Source organism: Pongo pygmaeus, chromosome 6, assembly GCF_028885625.2.
Source record: "Pongo pygmaeus isolate AG05252 chromosome 6, NHGRI_mPonPyg2-v2.0_pri, whole genome shotgun sequence".
Classification (NCBI taxonomy): Eukaryota; Metazoa; Chordata; class Mammalia; order Primates; family Hominidae; genus Pongo; species Pongo pygmaeus.
In genome coordinates this window covers 69503851-69528071 of record NC_072379.2, presented here as the reverse complement: position 1 = coordinate 69528071, position 24221 = coordinate 69503851, and the positions used below count along the sequence as shown (strand labels likewise).

Sequence of the window (24221 nt, the reverse complement as noted above, 5' to 3'; positions counted from 1 at the left end):
AAGAAACTGATGCCTTTACTGGGGAATGATATCAGAGACCAAAATGTCAGTCTAAGTATACTCATTGATACTGGGGGTAAAATTACATCTAAGCCATATCAATGGATATAGCAAGAAAATAAATATGTTTTTTAATCATAAATTCGTTAGTAGATTTTGAATTCAATACTAACAATAAAATACTTTTATATCACTTCTTTGGTTTTGTAATTGTACCTCTTTTCTCCTGAACATTGAAAATCTTGTTATCTAATAGTTAATAACATTTATTGGCTTCTGTGCTTGTCCTGAGCCTGTTTTCCCTCACATCAAATAGGGGAAGATACCCTTCCTTTAGTGTATCACCTTTTGCAGGCTCCCATGTCAGCCAATAGCAGTCACTGGTGGGATTGGGAAGTAGGACAAAGGAAGAAGCCAGAGTATTTCTACCTTTTCTGTCTGTCATGGAAGATGCTTCTGGATATGACTGCTTCTCATCTGGGGTTTCAGTTCTCCAGGATAGGCTGACCTGAGCTCCAGCTGCAAACAGGTGATCTGGTCCTCTAGGCTCTGAAACCCATCTTTACGTTTCTTGCTCCTTTAACCTAGATTAGAGAGGCTTCCTGCGTCTCTGAGATCTGGGTGGCCTCATTATCTCCTCTTGGCTTCTTAGTTATTCCGTTACCTATGTAGCTTATTCTCTAAATTACATTCCCTTTTGAAAAAGAGAGTTTTATTGTCCTGGTTGGACCTTGATGATAGAGCTTTATAATATTCTTCAAATAAAATAGTTATTAAATAAACACTCCTAATAGTAAAACTACTAAAGAAAGTTTAAAATGCCTTTGTCATTTTTTTCCCTATAGAATGCATCCCTAAAGACATAGTCAAAGATGTATGCTCCAAAGTTACTTTAAATATTCTTTCTCTTTGTGATTATGTTAACAATTTATATACAGTAATGTATATTTGCTTTAGTGTGTTTCTAATTTGTAGGGATTCCTTTTTCTTTTTTATCTTTTTTAAAAAAATTAGAGCCATGCATTTACATGGTACGAAAGTCAAAACTAAAATGTATACATTGGTGCCTCTCCTGATTTTTAAATGTATACATAGATGCCTCTCCTGTCTTTCTCACTTAATTTCCCCTCCATGCTCTTTATAATTAACCATTTTTATTAGCTTTTTGTTCATCCTTCCAATACTGTTCTTTTTGCAATATACACATTTCCTTTATTTCTTGTATAAAAGATAGTATGACAAATACACTATTGTGTAAATACTATTTCATTAAATAATATTATCCCAAAGAATCTCCCCAGAGCAGTACATAAAGATGGTCCTCATTCTTTTATGCTGCTGCATATTACTCTGTTAAATGAATGTGACATAATTAATTCAGGCTATTCTATATTGTTAAATTCTTGTGTTATTTCCCACTTTTGCTACAAAATAATAGCAAAATGAACAACTTTGTTCTTATGCCATTTTAGATTTCTATGGGTGTGTTTATAAGATAGATTCCTAGAAGCAGGATTGCTGGTTCAAAGTGTAAATGCATGTGGACTCTGGTTAGATTTGGCAAATTCTCCTCCACAGGGCTTGTACCTTACTGGAATCCTACCAGCAATGCATGCAACTGGCTATTTTTCTAGTCTCACCAACAAGGCCTACTGCTGTTTGTTTGTTTGTTTGTTTGCCAGTCTGCTGGGTGATAAATGATACCTCAGTGTATTTCTTTTGTTATGTTTGAAGTTGAACATAATATCACATGTATAAAGGTCATCTGTTATTTTTCTGCAACTTATCTGTTCATATGCTTTAACATTCTTGAAAAAAAAATAATGGGAAAAAACACTGGCCTAGAAGTTAGAAGATCAGGCTCTATCATAATTTTTCAATTCACTAGTCATGGTTTTCAAGCAGATCATAAACTTTCTCTGAGCCTTGGTTTCTATCAGTCAAGGGGTTCTGACAATAAAATAAATATAGTATATTAATATTATTTTGGAATTTGCAATATATTATATATTCACTACTTCTTTATCACTCAAAAATTTATATTTCACATTTGATTCAATATTTTTTCCTCTCCTCTCTCTTAACCTTTGGAATCTATGTCCTGTAGCTTATAATCATCATAACATTTGGAAAGAAACCTTTCATGATTTTCAAATGTCCCACTTCTACTGATGATAGTGAGGTAGAAAGTGTGTCTCCTACATAAAAATTCAACAACCAGAAATTCATTTTAATTTCTATTATTATGTTTTTTTATTTATTTGGAATAAAACGGAGAGATTTCACAGACTGGAACATATTTGCTATGCTAAAACCTGAAGACTGGTGCAAAAATGCCAGAGGAAGATGATAAATAACAGTCCTAATCTTGATTAGACAAATACCAGAAGCGCTGAACTGCCTCTTCCTGAAGTTTCCATGGGTCTGGGCAGTGGCTAGAGTGCTTTGCCATTGCTGGATGCGTCCTCAGTCAGAGTCCAAAGTTCCTTTTGATTGTTGTTTCAGGAATCTTCCTTAAAAAAATAAGAATTATAAGGGAAATGGTAAAAATTCACTTCTCTTAGAATATTAGCTTTTTTGACACTGTTAATTGGCAAAATTTGTTGAAGGAGAAATGACAGCTGTTTAAATAACCAGACTGCATTCATTTTAATTATTGCTTTTGGCAGGGTTCAAAGAGTTTAATCTTTCCTAAATCCCTCGGTAATATCTGCTCTCTAGAAAGTTCAGTTACCCTGGACAAGATCTTCATCAGCTACTTGCTATGCACTGGCGACGTTACTTGATGTGGTTAAGTTAGTTGAAAGGGTAATTACTAGACAAAGAAATGTGAGATATATGCTAATCTAAGTTCTCAAACTGAGCTTCTTAACAAATATTTAGATCATTTACCTTATTTTTATTTATATTTGCTGATACACATCAAATATCTCATCATAATTTCCTCATTTGCCCTCTGTAGATCTAGATTTTTTTAAAGCAAAATGTAACAAACAAAAGTAAACTGACTAAATAGGTAGACTGATATCTTTCAGTCTGAATCTATAAATATGTAGTATTGTCCTGTACTAATGTGTTTTTAAGTTTTTTAACCTATAGAATTTTGCAGAACTGTATTTTTGTATACTTTCAACTTAAAAATACTACATAAAAGGAAAGCCAAAGTTTTAAATTTGACAATCATTTGGTAAAAATAACCAGAGAAGCCTTAATTTCTCAAACTTCCATCCAAATTATTTTCATAACAATTGTGTTAAATGCTTATTGTGATGTTTTGATTTCTTTACTCAGGAACATCTCCACTTAAATTCAATGTTCTGAAAGACATATATGATGTTTCTTATAAGATTAATAAGATGAAGGAAAAGGACAGGAAAAACTTAAGAGTCAATTATGTAATTTGCATTTTTAGAGACGTGATTGCAAACCTTAACTAAAAAAACAAGTCTTAGATTAGATTAACTGAATATTCATTTAATGGCAGAAAACCAGAACTTTTTTAAAAAAAGGTTTCATGTTTGCAGGTCAGGCGGAAGCCTGTGTTTTTATTTTTATACTCAAATTCTCTGACTTTGTCAACATGAATATAATAACTAAAAGAGAGATGTGCCCTTATGATGAGTCAAGAGGCACAATAGTTTACAGTTAGTTCCTTTTTATTTGGACTAATGGCTATAGGTGGTTTATTTGGCTAAACATGATACTGAATCATTGGTGAAAACATTCCATTGGGTATATAATTACTGGGCACATGAGAGAGTAGCATAGGAAATATATAATTAATTGTATACATTATACTAAAATACAAATGCGTATAAAAGAAGTTGACTCCATATCTTGAAAGAATTTTAGAGATTTAAGGAACTCCCACAACAACAAATGTTACTAACATAGTAGTATATTTGAATATTGTGATTTAGAAATGACTTTGTTTATCTATTTTTTTTAAGATGGAGTATCATTCTATCACCCAGGCTGGAGTGTAGTGGTATGATCATAGCTCACTGCAGCCTTGAATTCCAGGGCTCAAGCCATCCTCCTGCCTCAGCCTTCCAAGTGGCTAGGACTACAGGCACCTGCCACCGTGCCCAGCTAATGTTTTGTTTGTTTGTTTTTAGAGATGGGGTCTTGTTTCATTGCCCAGTCTGGTCTTGAACTCCTGGACTCAAGCAATGCTCCTGCCTCTGCTGATATTACAGACATTAGTAACTGTGCCCTGCCAGAAATGACTTTTAATAGAGTGATAATTTGAATTATTTTTCAAATATTCATTATTTCAGCATTTTCCAAACTATTAGCTGTGATACATGGATGCATGATGAAATTTACAATCTTTATCTTTATTAAAACTCCTGGACTTTTCCGTTAGCCCTTTGGTACTTTCAATTCTACTGCTCAACCAAACAATTGATCAAGTATTTACTAGTACCTACTATAAATAGACTCAGTACTTTGCCACATGCTAAGGATGGGACTTACATATGTATAACAAATAGTTGCCAAATTCAAGGAATTTACAAGTGTTTAAGAAACAGAAAATAAATTGATATGAAAAATTAGAGATCAAAACAAGGTAGGCACCATGAATTCTAAGATGTTTCAAAGGAGAAAACAGTTTGCCTTACATTTGCCTACAGTTTGCAAAATCATCTAGCAACACAGTACACTGTAGAGTTTCAATTGTTTACCCTCATGATCCCATGGCTGACTGGGAGCTGTGGGCCACTACTGCTTCCCAGCACCTTGAGAGAGTATTGTACTGCATGTGGCTAGCCTTGGAAGAGATCAAAGTTCAAAGTACAGTTTCTACTTACTGCATATCACTTTTGCACCATTGCATAGTCAAAAAATCTTAAGTTGAACCATCATAAGTTGGGGACCATCTGTTATCTACATACAAATGAGTGAAGTTGAATTTCTACCTGATACCAAATATGCAAATCAACTCAAAATGGAGCAAATACCTAAATGTAAAAGCTAAAACTACAAAACACTTAAAAGAAAATAAAAGGGTAAATCTTTGTGACCTGGGATTAGGCAATGGTTACTGTGATATAATACCAAAAGCATGAGAAACAAAAAATAGATAAGCTGGAATTCATCAAAGGTAAAAACTTCTGTTTCAAAGGACACTGTCAAGAACATGAAGGACAACCCACAGAAGTGGAGAAAATTTTTGCAAATTATATTTTATAAGAGATTTGTCTCCAGAATATATCAAGAACACTTCCTATTCAATAATTTAATAAAAAGATGAGCCAATTTTAAAAAATATACAAAGTGGGGGTGGAGCCAAGATGGCCGAATAGGAACAGCTACAGTCTACAGCTCCCAGCATGAGCCACGCAGAAGACAGGTGATTTCTGCATTTCCAACTGAGGTACCGGGTTCATCTCACTGGGGAGTGTTGGAAAGTGGGTGCAGGACAGTGGGTGCAGCGCACTGAGCATGAGCCGAAGCAGGGCGAGGCATCGCCTCACCTGGGAAGTGCAAGGGGTCAGGGAATTCCCTTTCCTAGTCAAAGAAAGGGGTAACAGATGGCACCTGGAAAATCAGTTCACTCCCACCCTAATACTGTGCTTTTCCAACAGTCTTAGCAAATGACACCCCAAGAGATTATATCCCGTGCCTGGCTCAGAGGGTCCTACGCCCACGGGGCCTCGCTCATTGCTAGCACAGCAGTCTGAGATCAAACTGCAAGGTGGCAGCGAGGCTGGGGCAGGGGCGCCCGCCATTGCCAAGGCTTGAGTAGGTAAACGAAGTGGCTAGGAAGCTCGAACTGGGTGGAACCCACCACAGCTCAAGGAGGCCTGCCTGCCTCTGTAGACTCCACCTCTGGGGGCAGGGCATAGACAAAGAAAAGGCAGCAGAAACCTCTGCAGACTTAAATGTCCCTGTCTGACAGCTTTGAAGAGAGTAGTGGTTCTCCCAGCACACAGCTTGAGATCTGAGAACAGACAGACTGCCTCCTCAAGTGGGTCCCTGACCCCCGAGTAGCCTAACTGGGAGGCACCCCCCAGTAGGGGCCAGACTGACACCTCACATGGCTGGGTACTCCTCTGAGACAAAACTTCCAGAGGAACGATCAGGCAGCAACACTTGCTGTTCACCAATATCCGCTGTTCTGCAGCCTCCGCTGCTGATACCCAGGCAAACAGGTCTGGAGTGGACCTCTAGCAAACTCCAACAGACCTGCAGCTGAGGGTCCTGGCTGTTAGAAGGAAAACTAACAAACAGAAAGGACATCCACATCTGTATGTCACCATCATCAAAGACCAAAGGTAGATAAAACCACAAAGATGGGGAAAACACAGAGCAGAAAAACTGAAAATTCTAAAAATCAGAGTGCCTCTCCTCCTCCAAAGGAATGCAGCTCCTCACCAGCAACAGAACAAAGCTGGATGGAGAATGACTTTGACAAGTGGAGAGAAGAAGGCTTCAGACGATCAAACTACTCCGAGCTAAAGGAGGAACTTCGAACCCATCACAAAGAAGTTAAAAACCTTGAAAAAAAATTAGATGAATGGCTAACTAGAATAACCAATGCAGAGATGTCCTTAAAGGACCTGATGGAGCTGAAAACCACGGCATGAGAACTATGTTACAAATGCACAGGCCTCAGTAGCCGATTCAATCAACTGGAAGAAAGGGTATCAGTGATGGAAGATCAAATGAATGAAATGAAGCAAGAAGAGAGTTTAGAGAGAAAAGAATAAAAAGAAATGAACAAAGCCTCCAAGAAATATGGGACTATGTGAAAAGACCAAATCTACGTCTGATTGGTGTACCTGAAAGTGACAGGGAGAATGGAACCAAGTTGGAAAACTCTCTGCAGGATATTATCCAGGAGAACTTCCCCAATCTAGCAAGGCAGGCCAACATTCAGATTCAGGAAATATAGAGAACGCCACAAAGATACTCCTCGAGAAGAGCAACTCCAAGACACATAATTGTCAGATTCACCAAAGTTGAAATGAAGGAAAATATGTTAAGGGCAGCCAGAGAGAAAGGTCGGGTTACCCACAAAGGGAAGCCCATCGGACTAACAGCTGATCTCTCGGCAGAAACTCTACAAGCCAGAAGAGAGTGGGGGCCAATATTCAACATTCTTAAAGAAAAGAATTTTCAACCCAGAATTTCATATCCAGCCAAACTAAGCTTCATAAGTGAAGGAGAAATAAAATACTTTACAGACAAGCAAATGCTGAGAGATTTTGTCACCACCAGGCCCGCCCTAAAAGAGCTCCTGAAGGAAGCACTAAACATGGAAAGGAACAACTGGTACCAGCCACTGCAAAATCATGCCAAATTGTAAAGACCATCGAGGCTAGGAAGAAACTGCATCAACTAATGAGCAAAATAACCAGTTAACATCATAATGACAGGATCAAATTCACACATAACAATATTAACCTTAAATGTAAATGGGCTAAATGCGCCAATTAAAAGACATAGACTGGCAAATTGGATAAAGAGTCAAGAACCATCAGTGTGCTGTATTCAGGAAACCCATCTCACGTGCAGAGACACACATAGGCTCAAAATAAAGGGATGGAGGAAGATCTACCAAGCAAATGGAAAACAAAAAAAGGCAGGGGTTGCAATCCTAGTCTCGGATAAAACAGACTTTAAACCAACAAAGATCAAAAGAGACAAAGAAGGCCATTACATAATGGTAAAGGGATCAATTCAACAAGAAGAGCTAACTATCCTAAATATATATGCACCAATACAGGAGCACCCAGATTCATAAAGCAAGTCCTTAGAGACCTACAAAGAGACTTAGGCTCCTATACAATAATAATGGGAGACTTTAACACCCCACTGTCAACATTAGACAGATCAACGAGACAGAAAGTCAACAAGGATATCCAGGAATTGAACTCAGCTCTGCACCAAGTGGACCTAATAGACATCTACAGAACTGTCTACTCCAAATCAAAAGAATATACATTCTTTTCAGCACCACACCACACCTATCCCAAAATTGACCACATAGTTGGAAGTAAACCAATCCTCAGCAAATGTAAAAGAAGAGAAAATATAACAAACTGTCTCTTAGACACAGTGCAATCAAACTAGAACGCAGGATTAAGAAACTCACGCAAAACCGCTCAACTACATGGAAACTAACAACCTGCTCCTAAATGACTGTTGGGTACATAACGAAATGAAGGCAGAAATAAAGATGTTCTTTGAAACCGATGAGAACAATGACACAACATACCAGAATCTCTGGGACACATGCAAAGCAGTGTGTAGAGGGAAATTTATAGCACTAAATGCCCACAAAAGAAAGCAGGAAAGATCTAAAATTGACACCCTACCATCACAATTAAAAGAACTAGAGAAGCAAGAGCAAACACATTCAAAAGTTAGCAGAAGGCAAGAAATAACTAAGATCAGAGCAGAACTGAAGGAAATAGAGACACAAAAAACCCTTCAAAAAAATCAATGAATCCAGGAGCTGGTTTTTTGAAAAGAGCAACAAAATTGATAGACCACTAGCAAGACTAATAAAGAAGAAAAGAGAGAAGAATCAAACAGACGCAATAAAAAATGACAAAGGGCACATCACTACTGATCCCACAGAAATACAAACTACCATCAGAGAATACTATAAACACCTCTACGCAAATAAACTAGAAAATCTAGAAGAAATGGATAAATTCCTCGACACATACACCCTCCCAAGACTAAACCAGGAAGAAGTTGAATCTCTGAATAGAACAATAACAGGCTCTGAAATTGAGGCAATAATTAATAGCTTACCAACCAAAAAAAGTCCAGGACCAGATGGATTCACAGCCGAATTCTACCAGAGGTACAAGGAGGAGCTGGTACCATTTCTTCTGAAACTATTCCAATCATTAGAAAAAGAGGGAATCCTCCCTAACTCATTTTATGAGGCCAGCATCATCCTGATACCAAAGCCTGGTAGAGACACAACAAAAAAAGAGAATTTTAGATCAATATCCCTGATGAACATCGATGCAAAAATCCTCAATAAAATACTGGCAAAACAAATCCAGCAGCACATCAAAAAGCTTATCCACCATGACCAAGTGGGCTTCATCCCTGGGATGCAAGGCTGGTTCAACATATGCAAATCAATAAACGTAATCCAGCATATACACAGAACCAATGACAAAAACCACATGATTATGTCAATAGATGCAGAAAAGGCCTTTGACAAAATTCAACATCCCTTCATGCTAAAAACTCTCAATAAATTAGGTATTGATGGGACGTATCTCAAAATAATAAGAGCTATCTATGACAAACCCACAGCCAATATCATACTGAATGGGCAAAAACTGGAAGCATTCCCTTTGAAAACTGGCACAAGACAGGGATGCCCTCCCTCACCACTGCTGTTCAACGTAGCGTTGGAAGTTCTGGCCAGGGCAATCAGGCAGGAGAAGGAAATAAAGGGTATTCAATTAGGAAAAGAGGAAGTCAAATTGTCCCTGTTTGCAGATGACATGATTGTATATCTAGAAAACCCCATTGTCTCAGCCCAAAATCTCCTTAAGCTGATAAGCAACTTCAACAAAGTCTCAGGATACAAAATCAATGTGCAAAAATCACAAGCATTCTTATACACCAATAACAGACAAACAGAGAGCCAAATCATGAGTGAACTCCCATTCACAATTGCTTCAAAGAGAATAAAATACCTAGGAATCCAACTTACAAGGGATGTGAAGGACCTCTTCAAGGACAACTACAAAACACTGCTCAATGAAATAAAAGAGGATACAAACAAATGGAAGAACATTCCATGCTCATGGGTAGGAAGAATCAATATTGTGAAAATGGCCATACTGCCCAAGGTAATTTATAGATTCAATGCCATCCCCATCAAGCTACCAATGACTTTCTTCACAGAATTGGAAAAAACTACTTTAAAGTTCACATGGAACCAAAAAAGAGCCCACATTGCGAAGTTAATCCTAAGCCAAAAGAACAAAGCTGGAGGCATCACACTACCTGACTTCAAACTATACTAGAAGGCTACAGTTACAAAACAGCACGGTACTGGTACCAAAACAGAGATACAGACCAATGGAACAGAACAGAGCCCTCAGAAATAATGCTGCATATCTACAATCATCTGATCTTTGACAAACCTGACAAAAACAAGAAATGGGGAAATGATTCCCTGTTTAGTAAATGGTGTTGGGAAAACTGGCTAGCCATATGTAGAAAGCTGAAACTGGAGCCCTTCCTTACACCTTATACAAAAATTAATTCAAGATGGATTAAAGACTTAAATGTTAGACCTAAAACCATAAAAACCCTAGAAGAAAACCTAGGCAATACCATTCAGGGCATAGGCATGGGCAAGGACTTCATGACTAAAACACCAAAAACAATGGCAACAAAAGCCAAAATTGACAAATGGGATCTAATTAAACTAAAGAGCTTCTGCACAGCAAAAGAAACTACCATCAGAGTGAACAGACAACCTACAGAATGGGAGAAAATTTTTGCAATCTACTCATCTGACAAAGGGCTAATATCCAGAATCTGCAATGAACTCCAACAAATTTACAAGAAAAGAACAAACAACCCCATCAAAAAGTGGGCGAAAGATATGAACAGACATTTCTCAAAAGAAGACATTTATGCAGCCAAAAGGCACATGAAAAAATGCTCATCATCACTAGCCATCAGAGAAATGCAAATCAAAACCACAATGAGATACCATCTCACACCAGTTAGAATGGCAATCATTAAAAAGTCAGGAAACAACAGGTGCTGGAGAGGATGTGGAGAAATAGGAACACTTTTACACTGTTGGTGGGACTGTTAACTAGTTCAACCATTGTGGAAGTCAGTGTGGCGATTCCTCAGGGATCTAGAACTAGAAATACCATTTGACCCAGCAATCCCATTACTGGGTATATACCCAAAGGATTATAAGTCATGCTGCTATAAAGACACGGGCACACATATGTTTATTGCAGCACTATTCACAATAGCAAATACTTGGAACCAACCCAAATGTCCAACAATGATAGACTCGGTTAAGAAAATGTGGCACATATACACCATGGAATACTATGCAGCCATAAAAAATGATGAGTTCATGTCCTTTGTAGGGACATGGATGAAGCTGGAAGCCATAATTCTCAGCAAACTATTGCAAGGACAAAAAACCAAACAGCACCTGTTCTCACTTATAGGTGGGAATTGAACAATGAGTACATATGGACACAGGAAGGGGAACATCACACACCGGGGCCTGTTGTGGGGTGGGGGAGCGGGGAGGGATAGCATTAGGAGATATATCTAATGTTAAATGTCGAGTTAATGGGTGCAGCACACCAACATGGCACACGTATACATATGTAACTAACCTGCACATTGTGCACATTTACCCCTAAAACTTAAAGTATAATAAAAAAATTACATTTATAAAAGATGAAAATAATATTAAATCCATAGATTAAATTCAGTTTTACTCAAAAAGAAGAAAAGGAAATGAATGGACTGTAAACACCCAAGTTCCTGAACAAGAAATATAAATATTCACATTGTTCACGTTAACAAATAAATGTAATAAAAGCTCAAAATAAATATTTTCCAATAGAAAAAAAAGTACAAAAGATCTGAATAAGCATTTATATATCTAAATGCTTATTTATCTTCTAAACAAGATATATGTGTGGTAAATACATGAAAAGTTGCTCAACATCATTAGCTATCAGGAAATGCAAATCAAAACCACAATGAGCTACCAGTTCATACCCACTAAGATGCTATAATATGAGAGATAATTACAAGTGTTGATAAGGAAGTAGAGAAACTGGATCTCTCATAAACTATTGGTGAGAATGTAAAATGGTACAGACACTTTAGAAAACAGTTTGGCAGTTCCTCAAAATATTAAACATAGACCCAGAATACATATGTTTCAAGATAACTGAAAACATATGTCCATACACCAATATGTTCATGAATATTCTTAGCAACATTATTTGTAATAATTCAAAAGTATAAACAACTGCATTATCCATCACCTGACAAATGGATGAAGAAAGCATGGTATATGCAAACAATGAAATATTATTCAGCCATTAAAAAAGAGTACTGGTATATGCTATGGCATGGATAAACCTTGAAAATACTATGCTAAGTGAAAGAAGGCAGTCAGAAGACTATATATTGATATGAAATGTCCAAAATAGGCAAATCCATAGCGACAAAAAGTACATAATAATTGCTTAGGACTGGGACTTGGGTTGGGGGTTGGTGGGAAATGTGTAGCTATACCCTGTATCTATTAGCAAATAGATACAAGAGTTCTTCTTTGAGTGATAAAAACATTCCAAAGTTGATGGTGTTAACAGTTGCACAACTCTGTGAATATATCAAAAACCAAGGAATTATATGCTTTATATGAGTTATATTTTAATGCTGATTTTATAAGTTAGTATGATTATAACCGGGAAGTTTAAATAGTACCTTCAGCCCATATGGATTCCATAAATACAAAAATAATACGATTTTATTAAAAACAAGGTAGGAAGTCCTAAGAAAGAGAATTTTAGACTTTGAGAGAAATTTAGAAAATATCTAGTCTTATTTCCTAAGTGCCCCCATTTTTTAGAAAAGCAACTTTAACAACAGGGTGGTGGTTAAGTCTATGGATTCTTGGGGTGACAGACAATGGGTCTCCATCACTTGATGAGTCTCCATCACTTGATGACTGAGTCATTCTGGGAAAGGCATATGAACTCGCAGCCTCAATGTTCCTATTTACAAGAAGGGGGAGAAGGCAGAATATCATTTATAGTGTAGTTATTGTAGGATTACATGAGATACACACACACACATGCTAGCACAAGGCCTGAAATATAAAGAGTGCTCAATGAAAGTTAGCTAATATTATAAAAGTGTCTTCCTCTACCTCAAGTTACGTATGTAGTGGAGCTGGGATAGAAAAAAAATTTGGTTCTCTTCTATTCTCTTTCCGTTGTACCATTATACCAAAGGTTGAAAAATACTAAATTATTCTACCCAGAAATAATGTGAACAGCTCTGTTGCCAAATCACTTTAGAATAATTGATGTTCTATGATTTTCAGAGTCAACAGACAGAATGAAGGTGGTCTTAAGGTTTTAAAATGGTCTTGTGGTACTTCTGTCACATCTAGAAGTATAGTTTTGCTAAGACAGTACTTATACCCTAGCCCTGGGGATCATTTTTCTTTCCTCTGAATTCTCACTCTTGTTTGACACTCAATCTATTACATGTGTTAATCTGATAAGATGACATAACATGACATCTGCATGTCTTAGGTAATCAAATCTGAAAAACAACTTTAGGAAGCAACTAGCTTTCAGTATTTATCCACAGCTTATCCTCTGAGAGAAATAGAGAATAATAGCTGCAAATATTTCTTAGAGTTTTGATGACATTCTGCATGGTTATAAGGAATTGGCTCCTCTCATACATATGTTTTTGAGGTTACATGATTAATTTGATTATTTACCTTGGCAAATGTTATCATAGTAGCATTTTGATTAGCAGCAAATAAGTTATTTCTACAGAGGTGCCATGTGAGATTATCTAGGTGATATTACACAGTAGGTAGGTATTAGGAACATTTTATAAGTGTGCACTTATGCACTGCTGATTAGATTACCTTTTGATGCAACTGTTCTGATGGGGATTTTCGCAAAAGATCTCAAAAGCCTTCAACCTTTCACTCACCATTTCCACTGCCAAGGATCTGACTAACAAAAATCACGAAATATATGCCCAAATATTTGTTTATTAAAAGTTGACCAAAAGATTATATAAAATCATGACATCTTGAAAACAACTCAAATGTTCCATCATGATGACTTAGGAAATAAAATTAAACATGTCCATGGTTTGTATTTAAAAGATTGTTTATAATACCTTATGTGAAGATTTTACATAATATGTAAAATACTGTAATGGGTTTCAGAATAATATTCATAATAGGGTTGCAATATTTTTAAAATAACTCTGAATACATTCTATGTGTGCATATATGTGAATACATATATGCATTAAACTTTATCATTTGGACTTGATTTGCAAAGCATCATTAGTTTTTTTACTTAACCTCAATAATTCCTTTAGACATGTAAGCTCTGCAAATCTACGGACTTTGCAGCAGAATGCCTTTCTTTAGAAACCACTGCTATCAGAATAGGAACTGTGAAAACAGATGAGAATGCTCTCATACAGTTATTTTATGGTCTATCAGTATTAATGAATTGTATTCAATTCACCCTCAGTTTTTAGACTCTGAAAATGTAGATACCATGAATGTTTATGCAAGAGTTTTTTAATGAGTATTTTCAGTGAGAGCTATGATTGTGTTAATTGAATATAGAAATCCTTTATATTAATCCTTGTAAAATATAATGATTTTTAAAACACAGTAGAAAAAGTGGAAGGTCTTGTCTGCCTGATGTGCTCCCAATGTGATGTGGTATATTTGAAAGAGATCCAGATGTTATCAAGGCTCTTTTCTTAGTATTCTTCTGCCTGTCATCCACTGCTAGGCCTTAAGGCTGGGCAATCTTTTAACATCTTGCAGAATTATAGGACATATATCAGACTGCATATGTACTAGATATGACAGACAGTGATCATTCTCTAAGTCTTGTATATCTTTCTTGTTTCTGTTTTGAGCAAAATGTCCAGTACCACTGGGAATGCCTATTTAATTGTTGCTAAGAGAACAAGAAAATTTATCTTCTTTGGATCTAACCATCTGAGCCAACTCTATTTTTTCCTAACCACTTTATTGAGGTGCAGTTGACATATGAAAAGCTGTGTATATTTAAGGTATACAACTTGGTGAGTTTGGGAATAAGTATACAGCCATAAAACCATTACCATATTCTATGCCATCAACATATCCATCACTTCCAAAGGTTTCCTCTCATTTTACTTCTTATTATTTTTGTGATAAGAATACTTAGTATAAGAGTTAACATTTTAGCAAATTTTCAGTATACAATTGAGTATTGTTAACTGTAAGTGCTATGGTGTACAGTAGCTCTCCAGTACTTACTCATCTTGTAAAACTAGAGCTTTGTAACTTTTGACTAACATCTCCCTGTTCCCTACCCACAACCATCCCATGACAACCACCATTCTATTCTCTGCTTCCATAAGACTATTTTAAATTTGCCATAAAATTGGTATCATATAATATTTGTCCTGCTCCTGGCTTGTTTCACTTAGCACAATGTCCACCACATTCATCTATGTTGTCACAAATGGCACAATTTGCTTCCTTTTCAAGGCTGAATAATATTCCATTGTGTAGGTACATATATATGTATATACCACATTTTCTTTATCTATTTCTGTAAATGGACATTTAGGTCACTTCTGTGCCTTGTCTATTGTGGACAGTAGAATTAAAATCAGAATCTTGAAGAGATTATTACCACTCCCATGTTCATTGTAGAACTATTTGTAATAGCCAGCTCTATTCTTTTTCCAAAAGAAAGCTGAACTCATGTGAATACATAATACAAAAACTGGAAAGTATAATAATTATACAAAGAAATAGAGAAGCTGCTAAAAAATCGAGATTTAGTCAGTGCTTTTATCATCTCATTGGTAAATTCCTTCAGTATGATGGTGAGGTACCTTATGTTACCATGTTCTTGCACAATCAAAACAGTGACAGTGGTCAACAACGCCCACATACACTGAACTGATGGCATGCATTCCACTGTCAGGTAGCTCTTCCTCTAAGTATTACTCTAACCCTACCCATGGCTTCTCCCCATAACCTCTGCCACTCTGAGGTCAAAGTAATTCCTAGTAGGCTGTTTCACAGAAACTATTTTGACAAGTGCTTAAAAAAACCCATATATATATATATATCTCCTGATACACACATATATATATCTCCTGATATATATGTATATCTCCTGATATATATATATATCTCTCCTGATATATATATATATCTCCTGATGTATATATATATCTCCTGATATATATATATATCTCTCCTGATATATATATATCTCTCTCCTGATATATATATATATATCTCTCTCCTGATATATATATATATCTCCTGATATATATATATGTATCTCTCTCCTGATATATATATATCTCTCTCTCCTGATATATATATATATATATCTCCTGATATATATATATATCTCTCTCTCTCTCCTGATATATATATATCTCTCTCTCTCCTGATGTATATCTCTCTCTCTCCTGATGTGTATATATATCTCTCCTGATGTATATATATATATCTCTCCTGATGTATATATATATATCTCCTGATGTGTATATATATATCTCCTGATATACATATATATATATCTCCTGATATACATATATATATCTCCTGATTTACATATATATCTCCTGATTTACATATATATATATCTCCTGATATATATATATATATCTCCTGATATATATATATATATATCTCCTGATATATATATATATCTCCTGATATATATATATATATATCTCCTGATATATATATATATATATCTCCTGATATATATATATATATATATCTCCTGATATATATATATATATATATCTCCTGATATATATATATATATATATCTCCTGATATATATATATATCTCCTGAGATATATCTCTCTCCTGATATATATATCTCTCTCCTGATATATATATATCTCTCTCCTGATATATATATATCTCTCTCCTGATATATATATATCTCTCTCCTGATATATATATATCTCTCTCCTGATATATATATATCTCTCTCCTGATATATCTCTCTCTCTCCTGATATATATATCTCTCTCTCCTGATTATATATATCTCTCTCTCCTGATTATATATATCTCTCTCTCCTGATTATATATATATATCTCTCCTGATTATATATATATATCTCTCCTGATATATATATATCTCTCTCCTGATATATATATATCTCTGTCCTGATATATATATATCTCTCTCTCTCTCTCCTGATATATATATATATATCTCTCTCCTGATATATATATATCTCTCTCCTGATATATATATATATATCTCTCTCTCTCCTGATATATATATATATATATCTCTCCTGATATATATATATATATCTCTCCTGATATATATATATCTCTCTCCTGATATATATACATATATCTCCTGATATATATATATATATCTCCTGATATATATATATCTCTCTCTCCTGATATATATATACATATATATCTCCTGATACATATATATATCTCCTGATATATATATGGAGATATATATATATGGCGATATATATATATGGAGAGATATATATGGAGATAAATATATAATCCCTTTCCATATATATATCCACATATATATATCCACATATATATATCTCCACATATATATATATATCTCCATATATATATATCAGGAACACCTTGCCAGCAAATTATTAAACTGAATGTTTCTTGATTTTTTTAAAAAAATATTTTCCTTCCCCAGAAAGAGAGTTGTATCAAGCAATAAAATGGCTATTTTCTTTTCAAATAATTTACATTGATTATTTGAAACATCTTGAAAATTCACATTAAGTATCCTAAGAGTTGATGGTGGTTTTATTTTAACAGAAAGATTAATGATTCAGCCAAAGTTCGACGTTATGTATAACTCAGAACTCTTCATAGCAACTTTCAAATAAGACTATCAGAACTTCTTGCATGGATTGGCACAGGACTCTGGGATAAATTATCCTGGTAAGAATTTTGAGACTTACTACTCTGGACAAGAAAGATAAACTACAGAGGATGCTGGCTTCCTCCCCAAACTGAACACTATAGATGCTTCATAAGAGAGAGAGGAGAAAGATGGGTCCATTGAACTAACGTGACAACTGGATTTCTGCAGGGAAGAAAGGCAGACGTGGTTTGTTATGAAGGAGACAAGCAGCCTGCAGGAGAGACAGGGATCAGGTAACACAGTGGGAGTGAGGCCGGCAGAGGAGGTTTTAATTCTTTAGTTTCATTTTTTGGTGAGAGAGAATAGCAGCATCCTACATGGCCACCTATTGTCCAAGGAATAACCTCAGTACAGTCCTACAAGAGTAAGGAGCTGACAGAAACAAGTCCGACAAGGGAATACTAAATTATCCCTACTTCTCCTCTTCTTGTCCCTGCAATTGCTCCAGGAACTAGTAGGTTATCTCCACCATCTTCTAAGATGATTATTTTAGAATTACCTGATGAATTTAATGGCAATTCCTAAGGGACGTCATTTTCCTGGTAGCATGTAGTAGCAATGTCTGAGGCATTCACAAAAACTGTAATAAGCCTCAAAGGAAGCTTTAATACTTTCCCAAAGGCACAATATCACATTGTTTGTATTTTCTATGGTAGAGGAAAACTTGAAATTAATAAAAAGTAGCCAGAAAAAGAAACTTTTTGTTCTTAAAACTAATACGCTTTCCTCTGTCTGATATGTTTATTTTTATTGAGTATAATTTGTTCATATCCAACCATTAATTTTCATGACTCTATGATACCTGGATAATATTGCATAAGAATATACTAATATACATGAGAATGAAGTAGTTTAAGAAACCCTCTTCCGAAGAGCCTCAAGTAACTTTAAAAATAGAAGTTTTTATTCATAACAATAATGCAATCATTTATTAAACAGCTATTATGCTTAATTTGTTTCTTATGTATTTTGTGTCTAATTCTTAAAAACAACTTCTCACATTCAGAGTTAAGTAACCTGCTCAATGTCACGTGGTTAGTAGAGGTTGAGTCAGGATTTGAGCTAAGTTTTGCAAGATCATGAAGTTCACTCTGTTTATGGCAATAACCATTCAAGCTGGAGATAAATATTGTCTAGAAGTGGATTTGTAAAGAATTATGTATGTCTGGTTGAAAATCATGTTAAGAACGTTAGTATTCTTGTATTTTTACAACTATACAATTCATTCATGAAACAATTTTTATTGAATGTTTACCATATGGAAGACATCACAGAAAATATTTACTGATAAAAAAATGAAAAGCTGCAATCTTTAAGATTTCAAATTTAACAAACAGCTATCTACAAATAACAGAAATGAATCTCCTCAGGAGTCATCTTGAAATTATGCTAAAATGCAATTTTCCTTTGAAACTGGAAAATCCACTAAATGAGACAACATTTGGTAATTGGTATTCTTCAGCAACTAGTAGGCTGCATAGTGGGGAAATGAAAATAGTAAAACCATGAAAGAATAGAGGGAAAAAAGGCTTATCAACTAAACCATCGATGTAAATGGCTCTTCTACCTTTTTACTGATGATATGTAATGTACTAGGCATGGTACAATTTGCACTCTTTAAAAGTCATTTCTAAACAAAAACCTTAGAGACTTTATCTTTCTTAGTAAACACCTATGATTATAGGTGGGGATAAGAGACAAAATTGTTTATCAAAGAATAGTCTTTTTACACAGACAGATGAATAAGAAGTTTCCTCTCATTGAACTTTGAATCAAACAAGTAGCTTAAATGTAAAGGGTTTAATTACAAACATTAATTCCAATACAGTCTCGGCCATTTTAGCATATACAGTTTCAAAGATAAAAACCTTCTAATTCAAAACTATTATATATAAAATAAAGCAAATATTTTCTCATTCATTTCAAATATGGATGTTTGCTTAAGTCTTTGGTCTAAGTAATATTAAATGGTATACTAACTCATCTACTGTAAACACTAAATATTTTAAACTATTTGATCTTGAAATAATATAAAACAATATTTATAGTTGGAGATTTTATTTTCCTCATAATGTGAGAACAAGTAATTCTTTTGATCATTATATGCCATGTTTTCTTTACTAATTTAGAGATTTCTTCATTTATCTTTAGATTTACATTTCTATTTCACAATTGGTTAATTGTAATACAGACTAGTTTATGTGTATATACTCTTGATTATGTTTTCAATTGTATTTATCATTTATCAAAGATTATTTTTCATTGGTCATGTGTCAAAATATTTCTGACAAGAGACAGAGAATGGAAATATAAGGGTGTAATGAAGGGAATTTTTATGACCAGAAATACAAATCCATGAACCAAAAAATGATTCATATGTGTCTGTGATCTTTGAGAATTAGGCTTCTCTTCTTATTCAAAGATAAAACCTATACCAATAAAATATTCTTACAGAAAATGTAGATTTAAAGCACTTTACTCTGAACTCTGCACAAAGAATATGCTCTAAAATGTTGAGCAACTGACTGAGATATAATTACATTTGACGTATTAAACCTCTCTAGGAATTTTCATTATGATCTTTCCTTTGGGCAAATTGAGCAAGTCTGACCTTTGGCACATTCGAGTTTGAATCTTATGTCATAACACATTATTTGAAAACAAACTAAAAATACAATAGAAACATTTCATCTCATGATGTCTACATGAAATGACATAAAATAGTTAAAACTCAATTATCCATAAATAAGCATTTCAGCTTTCCACCACCAAAACTAGAATACAAAAACTGGTTTTGAATAATTATTTGTTATGATGGCCTCTCAACTGCCTTCCCACTTTTGAGCCTAGAAGGCAGGTCATACTCCTTAACATTGCATCATAAAAGTCAGCTTCAGATAGCAACAACATTGAAGGACATTGTTTGAGACCCCTCAGCCACCAGTCCATTTGATCTTAAGCTGTTTTCACCCTCTGGTTCTGCTTTCTTAACTTGACATCCAGTGCGTATCCCTCTGTTTTGTCTTTCTGTTACGGATTTGTTGCTTTTTTTCCACTCTTCTGGCATTTGGGCATTATAGCCTCTGTCTTAAACCACCCCTTTAGTCTTAGCTTCTCTTACTGTTTTTAGGGGGTTATGCTCCTCTACTTCTAAGCCCTGCAGAATAGCATCCCTTCTTTGGTTTCCAGAAAAGTCATCACCATGACCATCATCATTATAACTAATGTGCTGTCTCATGTAATACTCATAACAACCTGATGAAGCAGGTACTATTATTTCCCCATTTTGCCTTGGTCAGCTGTAACTACATTTGAATGGCTGAAAACGTCTCATCGCAAGGATCTTTCTGGGCATAATGCCTTTGCCAGTGCTTGGAGACCTTGATAACATTCTTGGGTGTCTGGCTGTTACTTTTCACTGCTTGCTACATGACAGATATGAACTTAAAGTGTTCTAATAATAAAATCAACTTGGCTAGTGCAGGCTAAAATTTGGGGCTTAGGATAAGCCCAATTCAAGGCAGTGTTTCTAAACTCTAAAGGCAATCTTGGTCATCAGCTGCTACTCTGTTTCCATCAGTATATGTGACCTCACTAAAACCATCTATCTTCAAACTAGGTATAGACTTAGAGACAGTAAAACCAGGAACTTTTAACAAAAGGGTACCCTCCCCACCCCAACCAGTATTGTAGGTACCTGCCAATTTTGACAGCAACAAGTCAGGTTGGGTTGGGTAGTCCCTGAACAGAGCATGAATACATGTTATTTTTAGTTCTTAGAATACTATAATCAGTCCAGGAGCTGGGTGAACCACTGACCTTTCCTAAAGAGTTAAATTTAGTGAGGAAAATTAGGAAAAGAGGGAAAAGGAGTGAAATTCGAAGTACAGCTAAGGAAACTTAAGAGTCACTACATATCCTTGTTTGTCCCAGGGGGTATTCCAATCCAGAACTGTTACTAACATTTCTAATAGTTATGATTAGTTGACAAGCAACCAGGGTCATAGAAGTTGGCCTGGAAATGGTGCAATGCAAGCTATCCCAAGTATTTTCCATAATTTTATTTCTTTGCTCAGATTTTCTATATTTTAATTTGTTTTAAGAGGATTTGTAATTGATTTTTGGTGTGTTTTATGACAGCTGCTTTAAAATCTTTGTCACATATTCCAACATCTAATTTATCTTGTTATTGGCACCAGTTGATTGTCTTTTCTCATTCAGATTATAGCTTGCCTGGATCTTGATGAATGATTTTCTATTACATCCTGGACATTTTAATTCTTATGTTAGGAGACACTTGATCCTATTTATATCTTCTGTTTTAGCAGGCAGTTGCCCTGTTTAGGTTCTGCTTGTCAGGTCTGTCCTACTTCTATTGGCTTTAGTTCCAGTGAAAGTTTAGTTTTCTGAGCTCTTGCAATGTTATTCTGGTTGAATGGTTCTTCATTTTTCGCATGCTATTGGGCTTACTGCTCAATCAATGTTCTGGTGCCGTCTGTGGAAGTGGAAGGTACTTCCTTGGGCTACCTACTGTCATTGGGCAACCTGGGGAAGGCCACTGAGGAACAGAGAAAAGCGAAGATATGCCATCTTGTTCCAGAATTGGGATCCAGCCCAGGTCATCAATCATCCCTCTAAGCGTTCTTGAGAGTCTTGATGGCCAAATGAACAAGGATGTTGTCCAGAAAACACTCGGGTAGAAGAACATCTAGATGACAACTTTCAATAGAGTATTATACTCCTTTTCTTAAAGTCAGCCTTCTATTTCTCAGTCTTACCTTGTGCTTTCTGTAAGGCTCCAGCTTTGTGAAAACCCAGGCTCCATGGAGTTGGATTGGGTAGAAATTCCAAGCAGTAACTCCACTGAGGCCTTAGAATTCCTGGCACAGATAAGCTCTCTACTTTCTTCTCTTTGAAGAAAATGTTTACCCCATAGAGGAAGTAGAGGGTGTTTTTTATTATTTACACCTGTCTACACACCACTCAAAAACTACTTAGTATTCCAGATGCTTATTCAAAGATCCTTCTATTCCCCAATTATAGCTCAGCATGATTTTTCTTCATTTCCTGGCCCTAATCCAGCACTTGACTCAATTGTGCTATTTCTGCCTTAGCTTTCTCAGTATGTCCTGGCATCTTTTTAGTGAGTGTGACTCCTTCTGTAGCTCCAGGTGTCTCAACTTACTGCTCTAACAGCTTTGGCCAGGCAAGGTCCAAGTTGCTGATATAAGTTTACAGCTCCTCACGCTAGTTCTGATTTCCTCTGCAGCAAGTCAAATGGTGCTGATACTTCGGATCTTACAGAAGTGGTGCAGTATAAATCTTGCTTCAAAATAAAATTCCTCTTATACTTCTGTCCCTGTCAATTCATGCTTATCCTTTATTCCTAGTGATAGGGTTTCTCAAAGACTTGGGTCCATAGCTTTGCAAGTACCCTGGCAAAGAAACAGTGGGTGGAATGAGCAATTTATCTCATACTTCTTGGTTGATAGGCCTGTTGCAGAACTTCAGTAGTGATTGGCTAAGAGGCAGGTTAATTTTTTTTTTTAATTTCAATAGCTTTTGTAATACTAGCGGTTTTTGGTTACATGAATGAATTGTATAGTGGTGAAGTCTGGGCTTTTAGTCTACCCATCAACTTGAATAGTGTACACTGTGCCCAACAGGTAATTTTTAAGAAACAGACATTGCAGCAGATATTTGTTGGTCCCATTGAGAGGTATTGGGACAATAGGAGAAAAAAAAAACACATCTTAATCTTTTCACCAGCTAATCCTGACATCAGAGTTTGGGAGACTTTGTTATTGTTGTTCTTTCTTGAACAAATAACTCTTTAATTTATGTGCATCAGACTTATGGCACGATGACCTTTTGCTTCTTTATCCAATAAGGAATTTTGAGCACACTCTTTTCTACATGGCATTATAAGGCACACATATGCGATGTTTATTTACTATGTTACATTTTCTAGTGATGCATTTATTTTAGATTTTTATCTAACAATTATCATAAGGTGCAAAATGGAAGATCTTTAACAAAAAGTTATAAACAACTACCATATGCCAGGGACTGTGCAAAATGCTGGAAATACAATGATTTTTTTTGGAAATATGAATCTGGATCCCAGGAATTATGCAGTATAAAAAAAGAAAAAATACAGGCACACAGGATGAAACAGACAAAATATAGCATTATAAAGGCAACATCATAAATATGAACAGGCGTAGAGGTCCTACATAAGAACTGCTTTTAAGTCAGTGAAGACTCAAGACAGCAGGTGATATTTGAATTTTGTGTTGAGGATAAATAGGAATTAATCACATAGGAAGAGAGGGAAGACATTTCAGGCTTATCAAAGCCTATGCACCAAGTCACAGAGGTGTGGAAAAATAATACGAATTCAAAGCTACAAGTAACTAACTCTATGATGCTCAAGTACAAAGAAGAACAATGAGATGAGGCCATCAAGTGCTTTGCATCCCATAAGGAGCTTGGATT

The 24221-nt window shown here is 35.5% G+C and overlaps 1 long non-coding RNA gene across 1 annotated transcript in view; it reads right to left on the bottom strand.

Annotated features, from left to right (window-relative positions):
• Window positions 1-2253: 2253 nt before the first annotated feature.
• Window positions 2254-24221, bottom strand: part of LOC129041344 (uncharacterized) — an 86285-nt gene continuing 64317 nt past the window's right edge. The window contains exon 3 of the long non-coding RNA XR_008503838.1: window positions 2254-2513. This is a non-coding gene — a long non-coding RNA (uncharacterized LOC129041344). The remainder of the gene's footprint in view (window positions 2514-24221) is intronic.